This window comes from Trichosurus vulpecula, chromosome 3, assembly GCF_011100635.1.
Source record: "Trichosurus vulpecula isolate mTriVul1 chromosome 3, mTriVul1.pri, whole genome shotgun sequence".
NCBI lineage: Eukaryota > Metazoa > Chordata > Mammalia > Diprotodontia > Phalangeridae > Trichosurus > Trichosurus vulpecula.
Window position 1 is genome coordinate 236,944,667 of NC_050575.1, and position 13,867 is coordinate 236,958,533.

A 13,867-nucleotide genomic window follows, 5' to 3' on the forward strand; every position below is an offset into this window, starting at 1 on the left:
AATGGTTTAGTTTGGCTGGAACAAGGATTATCCAAAAGGAAGAAGAATTAATTAAAGTTAAAAAGGTAGCCTAGGTAAGTGAGTGAATGAAAGAATGAAAAAGTTTTTATAACGTATTCGCTGTATGCCAAATACCATGCTAAGAAGTGGAGATCTAAATATTAAAAAAAAACCCTTACATTCTATGAGAGGAAGACGGTGTGTGTGTGTGTATGTGTGTGTGTGTGTGTGTGTGTGTGTATGTGTATATATACATATATGTATTGGCCAAGGAAGAGTGCTTTGGTCTGGGATGTAGCAGGGATGATCAGCATGCTATTAGGGCAGTCCATTGATATGGCCAAACCAAAGTTAACATTAATGTTTACTTGACTACAGTTTTCAGAGAAAGAAGCAAAGGGGGAGGGAGGGTAGCTGGTTAAAACTGTGGCAGAAAATGGTAGGGATTCACAATTCCAGAGGACCTAAGATGAAACATCCTATCCACTGTTAACAGGTGATGGATTGAAGCTGTAGAATGAGACATACATACTTTTGAATATAGTCATTGGGGAATTTTTTTTGCTTCACTATACATATTTGTTGCAAGAAATTTGTTTTTCTTTTCTTTTTTTCAATGAGGTAGGGGTGAGAGGGAGAAAAAATAGATTTTTGTTCATTTTAAAAATAGAGAGATGGGAGGATGCTATACATATGGAATATTGCATGTACTTTCAGATAAGATCACTTTTTTAATTTGTTTTTTTTTACTGGATTGTTTCACTTTGTTGCAAGAGACCTCTCACAAAACTGGAATAGTCTGTAAGTATTTGTAATAGAAGGTGACAGTTAGGTAGCACAGTGGAGAGAACCTGGAGTCTGAAAAACATGAGTTCAAATCTAGCCTTAGACACTCACTAGTTGTGTGACCCTGGGCAAGTCAGTTAACCCTGCTTGCCTCAGTTTTCTCATCTGTAAAATGATATGGAGAAGGAAACAGCAAAACACTTTAGTATCTTTGTTAAAAAAACAAACAAACAAACAAACGGGATCATAAAGAGTTGGACATGACTGAAAATGACTGACCAACAACAAAATTTGTGATGGAAAAACAAAATGTATCAATAAGACTTTATTTTTAAAAATGGCAAGATTTAAGGATGAGCATCGTTGGTCTTCTCCTGGACTTATTCTCTGAAAGGGTAGAGCAGCAGCAGAAGCAGGGTAGAAAGTGACTAGGGTGAAATTGAGAATAACTGGCCCCAAGAAGTTTGGCTTAGCTCCTCATAGGCGTGGTTCCTGGGCGTACTGCGGTAAATCACTTGTGTTCCAGACAAAATATTTTGTATTTACCCTAAGGGCAATGGGGAGCCACTGAAGATTCTAAGCAGGAGAGTGACACATTTAGATCTATGCATTAGAAACATTGTGACATTAGCATAAACAGACAGAGCAGTTAGGGGCAAGGAGATCAGTTAGGAATCTAGCTAGTGGAAAGGTTCAGGTTCATGAAGGTTTGAATTTGTGCAGTGACTGAATGAGTGAAGACTAGGAGACAGACTCAAGAAACATTGTTGAGATAGACTTGATGGGACTCCCTGATCCTCTCCCCACCACCCACATATTTTCTATCCACATATTCAGTACCTCCAATTGAATACAGGTACATTGAGGGCTGACACTGTTTTTCTTTTTTCTTTGTATCCTCAACATCCAGCACAATTCCTTGTATTAGCAGGTACTTAGTAAGTAAATGCTTCTGTAACTGAATTGAACGCACTTTATCCTTTAACAAAACTAGCCCAAGATTGGACATCCAAGAAGATCCCCAAAAATACTTTATTGATAAGTACAAATCATTTTAAACTGCTATTCGTGGATACAGTTATGAGCTCACATTTTTACATCCATTACAATTTTTAAATTGTAGACTCATACACTTTGGAAGGTACCTTAGAGATCATCACATCCAAGCCCCTCGTTTTAATCAACAGACTCTTTGATTTAATATTGATCTTGATTCATATAATGGGTCTCCACTGAAGGCAGTGAAGACCATGCCTTATGTATTATTCATATACATATTCAAGGAAATTCATTGGAAATGGGACAGTTTACACATATAAAGATAAGCCAATAGTCCTGTCTAATGGCAGAGAAACATTCAAGGTCTCTCATATAAATATCACTGTGGGCCTTTATTTCAGTAATGTTGGCAAAGTATCAAGAAAACTGGGTTTATACACAGAGGTTCTCTCTGGGTCAAAGTTTCCTCATATGTCAAGTGAAGTGAATATAGATTTGGAATTAGAAAGAAACTTAAGGACCGTCTCGTCCAACCCTTTCATTTCAAAGTAAACGAACCTGATGTTCAGAATGGAAAAATGACCTTCATGACAGAGTTCCAATAGAGACTTCTGACTCCAAGTCCTGTGTCACCTCCATTGTATCACACTGCCTCAATCTCAGATAAATAAGAAAAATCTCAAGAAATGCAGAATAAACTAGGAGGCAGTGAATACAGTCCTGGACCTGGAGTCAGGAAGATCTGAATTTGAATCCAGCCTCAAACACTTCCTTACTCAGTGAACTTGGACAAATATTTTAATTGCCATCTGCCTCAGTTTCCTCATCTGTAACTTGAAAATAATTTATAGCACCTACCTCTCGGGATCGTTGTGATGATAAATTGAGGTGAAATTTTTAAAGCATTTTGGAAACCTTAAAGTACTATATAAATGCTAATTATCATTATTATTATTAGCTATTAAAACATTAATCATGCCCATGTGGGGACTAAGTCCACAATTTACAGGAAAAACAAAAATGAAAGCATGATCCCGGGCCTCGTGGAGTTTATAGCTCAAAATGTCATCAATACAAATGTGATCCCAGATATGGTTTTGAGGTATAACTGCCTAGACAATAAAGAGACTGATTTTCCTGTGAGGCTTGGGGAATCAGTCTTCATTACCTCTTAAATGACATTTTGATAAATGACAAAATGACTTTCATCAAAATTGAAGTTACATGCGGAATTTTATAAAACGTGTTTGCATTTTTTTATATCCTACCTCTTGCAATGAGCACAGTGATGAAAGTTATAAATTAATTCATGCAGTTCATTCCCTCACTTTCAGCCATTAGGGTTTTATGCTGGAATTTCATTGCCAGAATTGCTGGGAGTGTAGAAAATTCCTTTGGCCTGAGCAATTCTCTAGGAATTGAAATATGTACTCCACGATGAACAGTACTACAAATTGCACAAAGTTAGTGATTTTTAAAACTAATTTTCAGGGAGGAATGCTGATTCATCAATTTTTTCCAAACTTGCCATCTTGCAATACTGGTCAGCTGTGCCATGCACCTTCTTGTGCTAGGCAGGAAATTAACACACTACAAGGATTTATATAAGCATGTTTCTCAAACTGAGAAAGTTTAAATTAAGTGAAAAAAAAGCTGAATTTGGGAGCCAAAGGTCTGGATTTTAAATCTGGCTCTGATTCTTACTATCTCAGAGGACTGAGGTGTGAATCTCCCCTCTGAGATTAACTAATTGTGTGATCTAGCTCACCTCCCTTCATGTTTCTGGGTTTCAGTTTCCTCATTTGTAAGATAAGGGAGGAGGAGGGGAAGTGTAGGACTAGATGACCTCAAAGGTCCACTCTAACCTTCAACCCTATGATCTATTATTGATGATGAGAGGCAGCATGGAGGGTGAGTCTTAGAGTTAGGAAAACCTGAACTGCACTAAAGTAATACAACAACTCTGTTTAATCCTAAAATAGCCCAGGTAAATTCTCTGAAATTACTGGTATATCCCATTGCTCTCATCCCTGGCCTCTAGGCTTGCAAAACTTGACTACAAAGTATCAGCATCCTTCTCTGCCTCCAGCCCAGAATAAAAATTTGGGAAAATCTGAATGAATCCTAGGTATAGCTTATAACTAGGTGTCCCCATGTGGTCATTCTTTATTTCACCTACCAAATCTACACATATGCACATACGCACACACAAAGTATAAGCCATAAATAAGAGTCCATGAATAAACACTCATGAATAAGGCATGTTACCTCATCATATTTCCCCTTTCTACTCCTATTGAAGTGAAGTTGAAGGCAATTTGGGGAACTGTTGAACTAGTACTTTCCATCCAATTTAGGACTGTAACATCCAAGTAATTTAGAGCAGTCTCTCTACTCCCACCTCCCATGCCCTTCACTGGCATGGCTTTCATCCTGCATTGACTTCTGATGGAACTCCTCTTTCTTCTCCAATGAACCTCCTTGCAAGGAAGTCTTCTCCCTCTGGGAGGGGGGTACCTACCTCTTAAACTTAGGAATTCTCGATCTCTTAGACTCGCAAATTTGTTTAGAAAGACCAAAACAAAACATTCCCTAAAACTGTTTTCCTTAACTTGTGTTCAGAAGAGGCAGCAGATGTGTATACGGTAGCCAGAACTCAAGGTATATGATCTCCCTGGCCACCTGGGCAAGCAGAGGCAGCTTGCCATATTCTTCCCTACCTAGTCATTATCTAGTGGGACAGAAAGAGGGCAAAAAGTCTCTTCCCCTACCATCTGCTACACTCAAGTCCGGAAGGCTAAGGAAGATAAAATACACCATACATGAAGAATGTTTTTGTTTTGTTTTGTTTACAGTGTGAGAGAATTTGTAGCTCACTCTCATGGACCCACGGATGGGGTAGCTGCCCTGACAGGAATCCATTTACGAGAATTTCAGTCAACCAATCAACAAACAGGAGATGTCCTCAGTAGCTGAAGCCCAGTCAATATGGAGTTAGTCCACAAGTTCAAGTCCATGGGAAGTATTTTTCAGATGCTGGGTGGAAGACCTAGATGACATAATCTCATCAAGTTGATTAGGGAGGGGTGTCAAACTGATCAGGGGCTCCTTTGATCAACCCTTCATTACTTAAGTTACAGATAAGTTGATGAAATAGCTCCACGAAAACAGATATTGCTTAGCAGAAAAATCCTAGAGATTTGCTTGTGGTATAGAAGTTAAATGACTTACCCAGAGTCACATAGCCACTTAAATGTGAACTCATCATCATCATCATAATGGAAGCTAACATTTAGACAGCTAGGGTTTGCAAAGTGTTTTCATTATATTATCTCCTTTGAAGTTCACAAACAACCCTATGAGAATTAATGGTTAATATTATGCCCAGATAAAGAAACCAAAGACTGTGAGAGGTTAAGGGACTTGCTTAGGGTCTCGTAGTTTGTGTCTAAGGCAGAATTTTAGATAATGTTCTCTGGATTTCAAGTCTAGCACTCTGACCGCTACATCGCCTTATTGCCTCATTACGTCTGGGCCTTTCCACTGGCTGCTCCATGTGCCTGGAAGGTTTTCCTCACATATAGCTTCTAGAATCCCTGGCTTCCTTTAAGGCATAACTCAAAGGTCATTTTCTGTAGTACTGCCTGCATCCTGTCCCCACAGTGGTATGCTGGTAAATTTTTTAATAACCAGCTTTTGAAAAAAAAAGGTACCTCTGTACACTTTAGAGTTTAATCTGCATCGTTAGCACTTTTCTATCAGTTTCTTAGGTCTAGAGAATCAACAAAATAAATCAAGACCCAATATGTAGCATTTACCAGTTTCCAAGGTGTTGCAATGGAGAGAGTGCCAGACTGGAGTCAGGAAAATTCATCTTCCTGAGTTAAAATCGAGCCTCAGAAACTTACTAGCCATGTAACCCTGGGTAAGTCACTTAACTTTGTCTCAGTTTCTTCATCTGTAATATGAGCTGAAGAAGGAAATGGCAAACTACTCAAGTATCTTTGCCAAGAAAACCCCAAATGGGGTCACAAAGGGGCAAACACAACTGTAAATTTACTGAACAACAAAAGGTATAGATGGTCACATAGAATATTTAACATTTCACTCTCAAAAACTTTTTGAGCTGACTCCAGCATACTCTTGTGACCCCCTTCCAACTGCTAGTGCCTCCATCCCACAAGGTTAACTTGCATATACATGTAAGTTCCTTGAGGGAAGCAACTGTTATTTTTGTTTGGTTTTCTTTTTGTCTTTCCTTGTATCCCCTGTGCTTAGCACAGTGCCTGGCACATAGTAAGTGTTTAATAAGTTATTGACTGATTGAAGTGTTGGAGGTGGAATTTCAGCTTAGGTCTTCCTGACCTTAGGCCCAACACTCCATCATCTGCTTAACACAGAATTTTGTGGTGCAATCAGAGAGGAACAAAACAAAGAACAAAGAGGCCAGGGGGGCAGGGAAGGGAGTAGGGGCAGGGGAGTCATGTTGGTATTTGAACTAGTCTTTAAAAGACACTTATGGACTCACCAATCAAATATGAAGGAGGAAGACTGTTCAGGCATAAGGAATAGATGTCAGCCAAGGGTTTTTCAGAAACACAAGACCAGTCAGACTATGGAGGGGACTGATATGAGATAAGTCTGATGAGGAAAGGCGGTGCCTTTCCATCTCTGATAACTGGCTGTTCTGTGAGATTGGCAGCTTAGCTGGCACTAGAGTTGGAGGATTTGCTCTCGCTCTCTCTGGTGTAGTAGTCCAAGCCAGCCCGGAAGCCTCACACTCTTTCAAGCCCTATCAGGAAATGTTCTCTGTTAGTGGAGGGAAGGCGCATCCCATCTTATTCCTTCCCCTTTACTGAAAATTTTCTGAACATATGGTGTAATGGGGAAACATGGGTAGACAGAACAGTTAGCAGTTGCTGCAGCCTTGCTGGCTTATTTCCACTTTGCGGATTCGTATGAAGCTAAAATATCATGCTGGTGACATATGCTTCCTGGCTCTCCACTTTCTGCCTGCAGCGAGGGGCTCCTGCATTCTAATGGTAATTCCACAATCTGTTCACTGACAGCTCCGGGGGCCAGATGATATGCACGCTACTGACAGGGACATCACTTTCATGAAACATTTACTTCTCTGCACCTGAATATTGGAGTAATCATATAGAGAGTCGACACACCATGAAATAGAGTTAGACTGAGGATTCAGAGAAGAAAATAGCAGACTGTCATTCAAAATAAAGTTCATTTTATACCCAGCAGAGTCATGTTAAAAGACATTTCCATGCAGGGAGAAAGCTTTCTCACTTCAAGGCTGAGGACTTAAAAAAATGGGTTTCTCCTTCCTCTTTAGTTGTCCTAGAGGAAATTACATTTTTAAAGCCGTGTTTGATAAAGCCCTTTATTGTTCCCTCCTTTTGCCACTTGATTAGCTCTAAGGTTGACTGAAATTGTGATACAGTGGAGAGGACACCTGGATGGGCATCTGAGTATCTGAGTTCTAATTCTGCTTTGTCAACTGACTGGCAGTGTGACCTTAAATCCTGTGTAGTTGTCAACTGTGATTGTGACTGGGCAGGATTATCTCCAAGGTTCTTTCCAGCTCTATCATCCTATCAAGAGCAATATAATCTCCTTTAGAGAAGGGATCCTTCCATAAAGTTCCTTTCTTTGTGTACCCACTGCCTGGTACAGAGCAGCACTTTAAAATATTTGTTGAATAGCATTGAAGTAAATCAAAGTAATCATTTTTAACTGCCTGATATGAACCAGGCACTGGGGGCACAAAGACAAAATGAAACAGACCCTGCTCTCAATGAGCTTTTATTATATAGGAAGAAACATGTGTGTATATAAATAGATTCAAAATAAGTATATGTAAGATGAATACAAGGTAATTCGGGGGAGACATTAATTACTGAAGGAAATCAGGAAATATCATATGGAAGAGCTGGAGTCTGAGATATACATAAAGAGAACTTGGGATTCTTAGAGGTAGACGTGAGGAAGGAGAATATCGCCCTCTAATTTCTACCCCTTGTTCCTACCTCTGACTTCTGGGGCCATGCAGAAAACATTTAATCTCTCTTACACATGACAGCCCTTGATATATTTCAAGGCAACTATCATATGACACATAAATATTCTCTTTTTTCAAAGCTAAAAATCCCCAGTTCCTTCAACTGATCCTAATAGACTACATACAGCTAAGAATCTTCTTAATTAATATTTATTGCTCCCCTAAAGACATTCCATAGTTTTCCAATACCCATTCTAAAATGTCCCACTCGAGTAAACAATGCTCTGCATCTGGTCTGACAATGGCAAAGTACAGAGAAACTAACATCTTGATTTTTCAAGATACTAGGCTCATATTTTAATATTGACTCAGGTCACCTTAGTTTTGGGATTTTTTTGTTTTGGAGGATTTTTTTTGGGGGGGGCACTGCCCATGTTGCACTCCATGCTGATAAATATTGTTCTAGAAGGCCACTAAAAGTCCCACATCTTGTGCATGTGCACTTTTTTATATTCCTGTGTTTCCTCTTTTGCATGTATGTATTTGAATTTTTGAGCCCAACTGCAGGATTTTCCATTTATTTCCCTTAAATCATATCTCTTTTGTATGACCCACTGTTACAGCCTGTCGAACATCTTTGCCATCTTGATCATCTGTCCCTCAGAGCTTCACATCTGTCATCCATAAGCTCACTGCTCATGTCATCTATACTTCCATTGAAATCACTTTAAAAAGATTGAACAGAATAGGAAAACAAAAAGACAAAATCATTTTGCATTCCACTCCACTAGGGATCACTACTATTCCTTCAGAGAGGAAGAGGTGTGTATCTCATCAATCAACCAATTTTGAATTCACTTAACTATATTAGTATACTCTCCATCTTGTCCATAAGAATAGCGTAAGAAATTGCTTGCTAGTACTTTGGGTTAGGTACAGATTTATGGGTAGAGAATGGTGAGGTGGGGGTTCATGCTTCAGGTAGAGGTTGGTACTGATGGTTTTTGAGGTCCTATCTAAATTTATGAATGAATAAATCCTCATTATTCCTATCTCATCTATCCCTATAACTGTAGGCTACAAAATCTTACTTAATATTTCAATTTCCATCATTTTCTCCTATGTACAATACTTGTGTTTATGTTATGTTATGAACTAATAGAGTATATAATTTAGAGGTTACATTACAAAGATCTTTAAAAACAGCAAGAAAATAATATTGATATAGCACTTTATAGTTTACTAAGCACTGTATACTTTATTTCACAACAACTCTGTGAAGTAGGTATTATTATTGTCATTTTATAGATGAGACTCAGAGTAGTAAAGTAACTTGCTAAGGGCATACAGCTGACAAGTGCCTATAGAAGGATTTGAACTAAGGTCTTCCTGGCTCCCAAATCCAGCTCCCTGCCTATTATATCACTTAGTCGCCTATATACCCTCCTTACCAGCTTATCATGTTTCATGGAAATTCTACATTACATTCAACTTAGGGTTAAGTGAAAAGTAAAATGTTATAATGCAAATCTTCTCTAGGATGGATAACCCATTAAAGACTCTCTCAGAGATTAATACTTTAATTTACCTTTTTAAAAAATCAGCCTAACTGATGAGTAACATCTTAGGGGCCTATTGAGATAGGAAGAACTCAAGTACTGATAGTAATACCTGAGGAATCTACTCAAGGTATTGATGGCCTACTTCAAAGCACTTTAGTGCTGGGATGGGAGTTCACTGGAAGAATAGATGCCAAAAGGAAAAAGGAAGGTGCTAAAGGAAGACTGGACTGGGACAGAGGTTAAGAAAATGGAATAAAGAAAATCAACCGACCTCACCATCTTCATATGAGGCATTCTAAGGACAGGAACCAAAATAACTAAACATATTTCTTAGTTTCCTTCTAGAATATGAAAAAAACATACTTTTTGTGAAAGTATTAAAGTCAATAAGCAATTAAGAGGCTATCACATGCCAGGCACTGTAATAAATGCTGAGAATACAAAGAAAGACAAAAATAGTCCGTGTTTCAGACACTAGTATTATGAGGGTTCAGTAAAAGCTTCCTGTAGAAGTTGGAATTTCAGCTGGGACTTGAAGGAAGCCAGGAGGCATAGATAAGGATGGAGAGCAGTCCAGACATGGAATGTCTAACTCTTTGAAGATGGAGGATAGCCAACAAAAATCCATGAAGTCAAGAGGTGGCATGTTCTCTTTGAGAAACAGCAAAAAGGTGAGTGGAACTGGACTGTAGAGTATATGAAGGGGAGTAAGTCATAAGTAGAATGGAAAAGCAGGAAGGAGACAGGTTACAAAGAATTTTCAAAGTCAAGCATAGGATTTTATATTTGATCCCAGAGGTCACAGGGTGCTATTGAAATAATATCAAGGAGATAGAAAAATTCAAAACTAGTCAATCAACAAAGATGTTTAAATGGAGAATGTTTACCCCATTAGCCTTTTACAACATAGTAGCCCAAAAGAAAAATTTCAATTTTAATTCAATTAATCAAGTGCTTTTACATGACAGTTATGTATAAGTCATTGTGCAGTGTTCTAAGGAGAAATAGATATGGAAAGACTCAGTTCTTGCCTTCATTGAGTTTACAATCCAGCAATATAGTGTACTAGAAAGACCATGGGACTGGGAATCAAGAAAGAAACTTGGGTCATAATCCCTCAGAATCATATGTAGCAAGGGAGGTGTCATTATATAGGTATTTTTTCTGACCTAGTCATCCTTAAGGCCAATCATGATTATAGTACATTATGCTACCAGACCATGTTCCTTTGAGCCACGTACATGAGACCAAATGAGGAGCTCGATTTGGAAACTCATGTCTTTAAGGTATAAAAAGTTATTTTTAAGAAGTTACTACTAAGGAGAGATAGAGGACAGATGGTGTAACAGTTTGGCATACAGAGAGACCAAACACAATTAAGTAGAGGACTAACCATATGGAGCTGTTTACCAAAAACTGACAGTAAGGAATACTTAGTAGCATCAGGCAAAAGAATTAACCAAAGAAGTCTTATAATGACAGCAGAATCATAGAATGTAAAAATAGCATCCCTGTACATCGTCTATTCTAATACCCTAATTTTATAAAGGGGGAAGGTAGGTGGCACAAAGGATAAAGTGCTGAGCCTGGAGTCAGGAGGACCTGAGTTCAAATATGACTGCAGATAACTAACTAGCTAAGTGACTTGGGAAAGTCACTTAACACTGTTTTCCTCAGTTCCTCCTCTGTAAAATGGGCTGGAGAAAGAAATGGCAAACCATTCCAGTATCTGCTGAGAAAACCCCAAATGGAGTCATGAAGAGTCGGACGTGACTAAAAAAACAATTTTACAAAGGAAAATTAATCATAGAGTCGTTAATGTACTATAATCATGAGTTGCCCAAGATCATTTATCTCTACCTCCTGAAATTGCTACCCAAATGCTAGCATAATGTACTTGCTACCCTCATTTCAGATAGTTTGGCAGCTTGGTGGATTGAGTGCTGCACTAGGAGCACAGAATACCTGAGTTCACAACTTCCCTAAGGTGCCAAGATCAGTTTTCCTGTCTAGTACTCGAGCTTTCTCATCTGTAAAATGGCAAGAGCACGAGAAGGTACCTCGGAGGTTTGTGTGAAGATCAAATCAAATCAGTCAATCAGTCAATAAGCCTAAGCGCTTGATCACATTTCTAAATTGTTTCACGAACTTAAAAAAGCTGTACAAACGCTAGCTATTGTTATTGTTGCTACGGTTACTATATATTATAGTTATGTATTATATATTAAATTGTATGTAATATGTATTATATTATAATGATTATAGATTACCATCCAGGCTCAGCTCAAGTTCTAGCTCCTTTGAAAGGCCTCTCAAGATTCTCCTATTTGTTTATGCCTCTTCATCTGAAATTACTTTGTATTTGCATCAGTCATGTTTGACTCTTCATGACACCATTTGAGATTTTCTTGTCAAAGATACTGGAGTGGTTTGCCATTTATTTCTACAGCCCATTTACAGATAAGCAAACTGAGGCAAACTGAGTTCAGTGACTTGTCCAGGGTCACACAGCTGCTAAGTGTCTGAACTCAGAAAGATGAGTCTTCCCGACTTCAGGCCTAGCATTCTATCCACTGTGCCACCTAGCTGCCCACTTTGCCCAATTATGCATCTGTTGTTTTTCCTCAATATAATGATAGCTCCTTGAGGATATGGGCTTTTGTCTTTGCATCTCTAACACTTAGCAATATGCCCGCTATGTGGAAGGCACTTAATAAATGCTTGCTTATTTCCATCAAAGCATAGCTAGGTTCCAATTAGTGAGAATAATGAGTCCGATAAAGTGGTTATGTCTATTCAAATTCACCCTATTCAAAGTTGTAATTGTGTTAAATATGGTAATTGTTTCCAACATAATGGTAATATGCAGTGAAAATTCAAATAATGTAAATATTTCATGGGATTCATGATTCATTTGAATCAGGATTAACCATAGCAGATTTAAATATAGGTCTTCTGAAGAGGGAGGATCACATAATGAATATAGTGTTGGACTTGGATTCCAAAAGACCTGAGTTCAAATCCTACCCCTGAAACCTGTTAGTTGGATAACTATGGATAGCTCCTCCTTAGTTTTCTCATGTGTTAAATGGGGATAATGATGCCCATAGCATCTACCCCATGAGGCTCAAATATGATAACGTATGTGTAGTGCTTTATGAACCTTAAAACAGTAGATAGATAGTTGTTATTATAGAGATTTTGATTCTGAGCCTATGGCTCCTTCTACTATACCATAATGTGGCAAGCTATAAGGATGATAAAGTGATTTGAGAATAGATGTGACAAGCAGGCCCAGCTTCTGGTCCAAGAGACACCAGTATTATCGGGGTGTGCCAGACATTAGCAATGTAGTACCTGTCCAGAGACTTTCTACAAAGGCATGGGAAGACACCTGGGCAGGATAACCAATGGCCCGAATGATTTAGGGAAAGCCTGATTCCAAGGCAACATTCCATAATGTACTTCGATTGTCTTATTTGTTCCAACTAAAATGTCCATTGGCACTAATTATATAGCAGTTATAATCCTCCAGAACAAATTTAGTGCTGGAACACAAGCCACAGCTCTCATTTTACTCAAATCTCAATGGCTCTCAGATTTTGTCACTTTTCTCCTGTGTTGAAAAGGATTATTTGGCCTGTAATGACACAAAGACAAAGTCCCCAATCAACAGCTGCTACTACTCTCTGCTTGCATTTTGTCTTTCAACCTAGCCAGCAACTTCCAGGGGGGACAAGAAGAAACCATGTTAAGAGTTTCCAGTAGCTCAGTTGTCTTGAAGGTTTTCTTTGCTCTGGAAGCAATGGTAAAATTAATTCCATGTTAATAAATCAACAGGGAGAAATCAAAAACCTTCCAGGCAAAAGGCAAGATGCTAAATTTGTCATTAATTCCGATTTGTGAATAAAGAAGCAAAATATAAAAGGGGTATAAAAGGAAGAGACAAGATGAGAAGCAGTATGGGAAAGCAAAGAGTGAAGGGGACTTAGTGTTTGAAGACACTGCTTCCAGTCACATATTCAATATTTACTTATTGCGATCTTAATCATATCAATTAAGGTTTCTGAGCTCCTCTTTTTACATCTGTAAAATGGAAGTCATAATACTTCTCTGCCTATCCTGATAGGTTTTTTTTTTGAGAAAAGTGCTTTGTAAACTGTAATGTGCTATAAAATAAATGTTTTTAAGCAATTAAAAAAAATCTTCTTTCAGATCCTATTGATTGAAGAGGCCCTTTGCCATCACTACAACTAGAAAAACAAGAAGAGAGACTACAGGATTTCCAGCCAATTGATACATAATATTAATATGATAACATAATAATATAAATAACATTTATTTATGTTGATAATAAATAATTTATATATTTTATGAGATGGGTGGCACAGTGGTCACAGAGTCAAGAAGACTTGAGTTCAAATCCAGTTTTGAACAATTACTAGCTACGTGATCTTTGGCAAGTCACAACCTCTATTTGCCTCAGTTTCCTCAATTCTAAAAC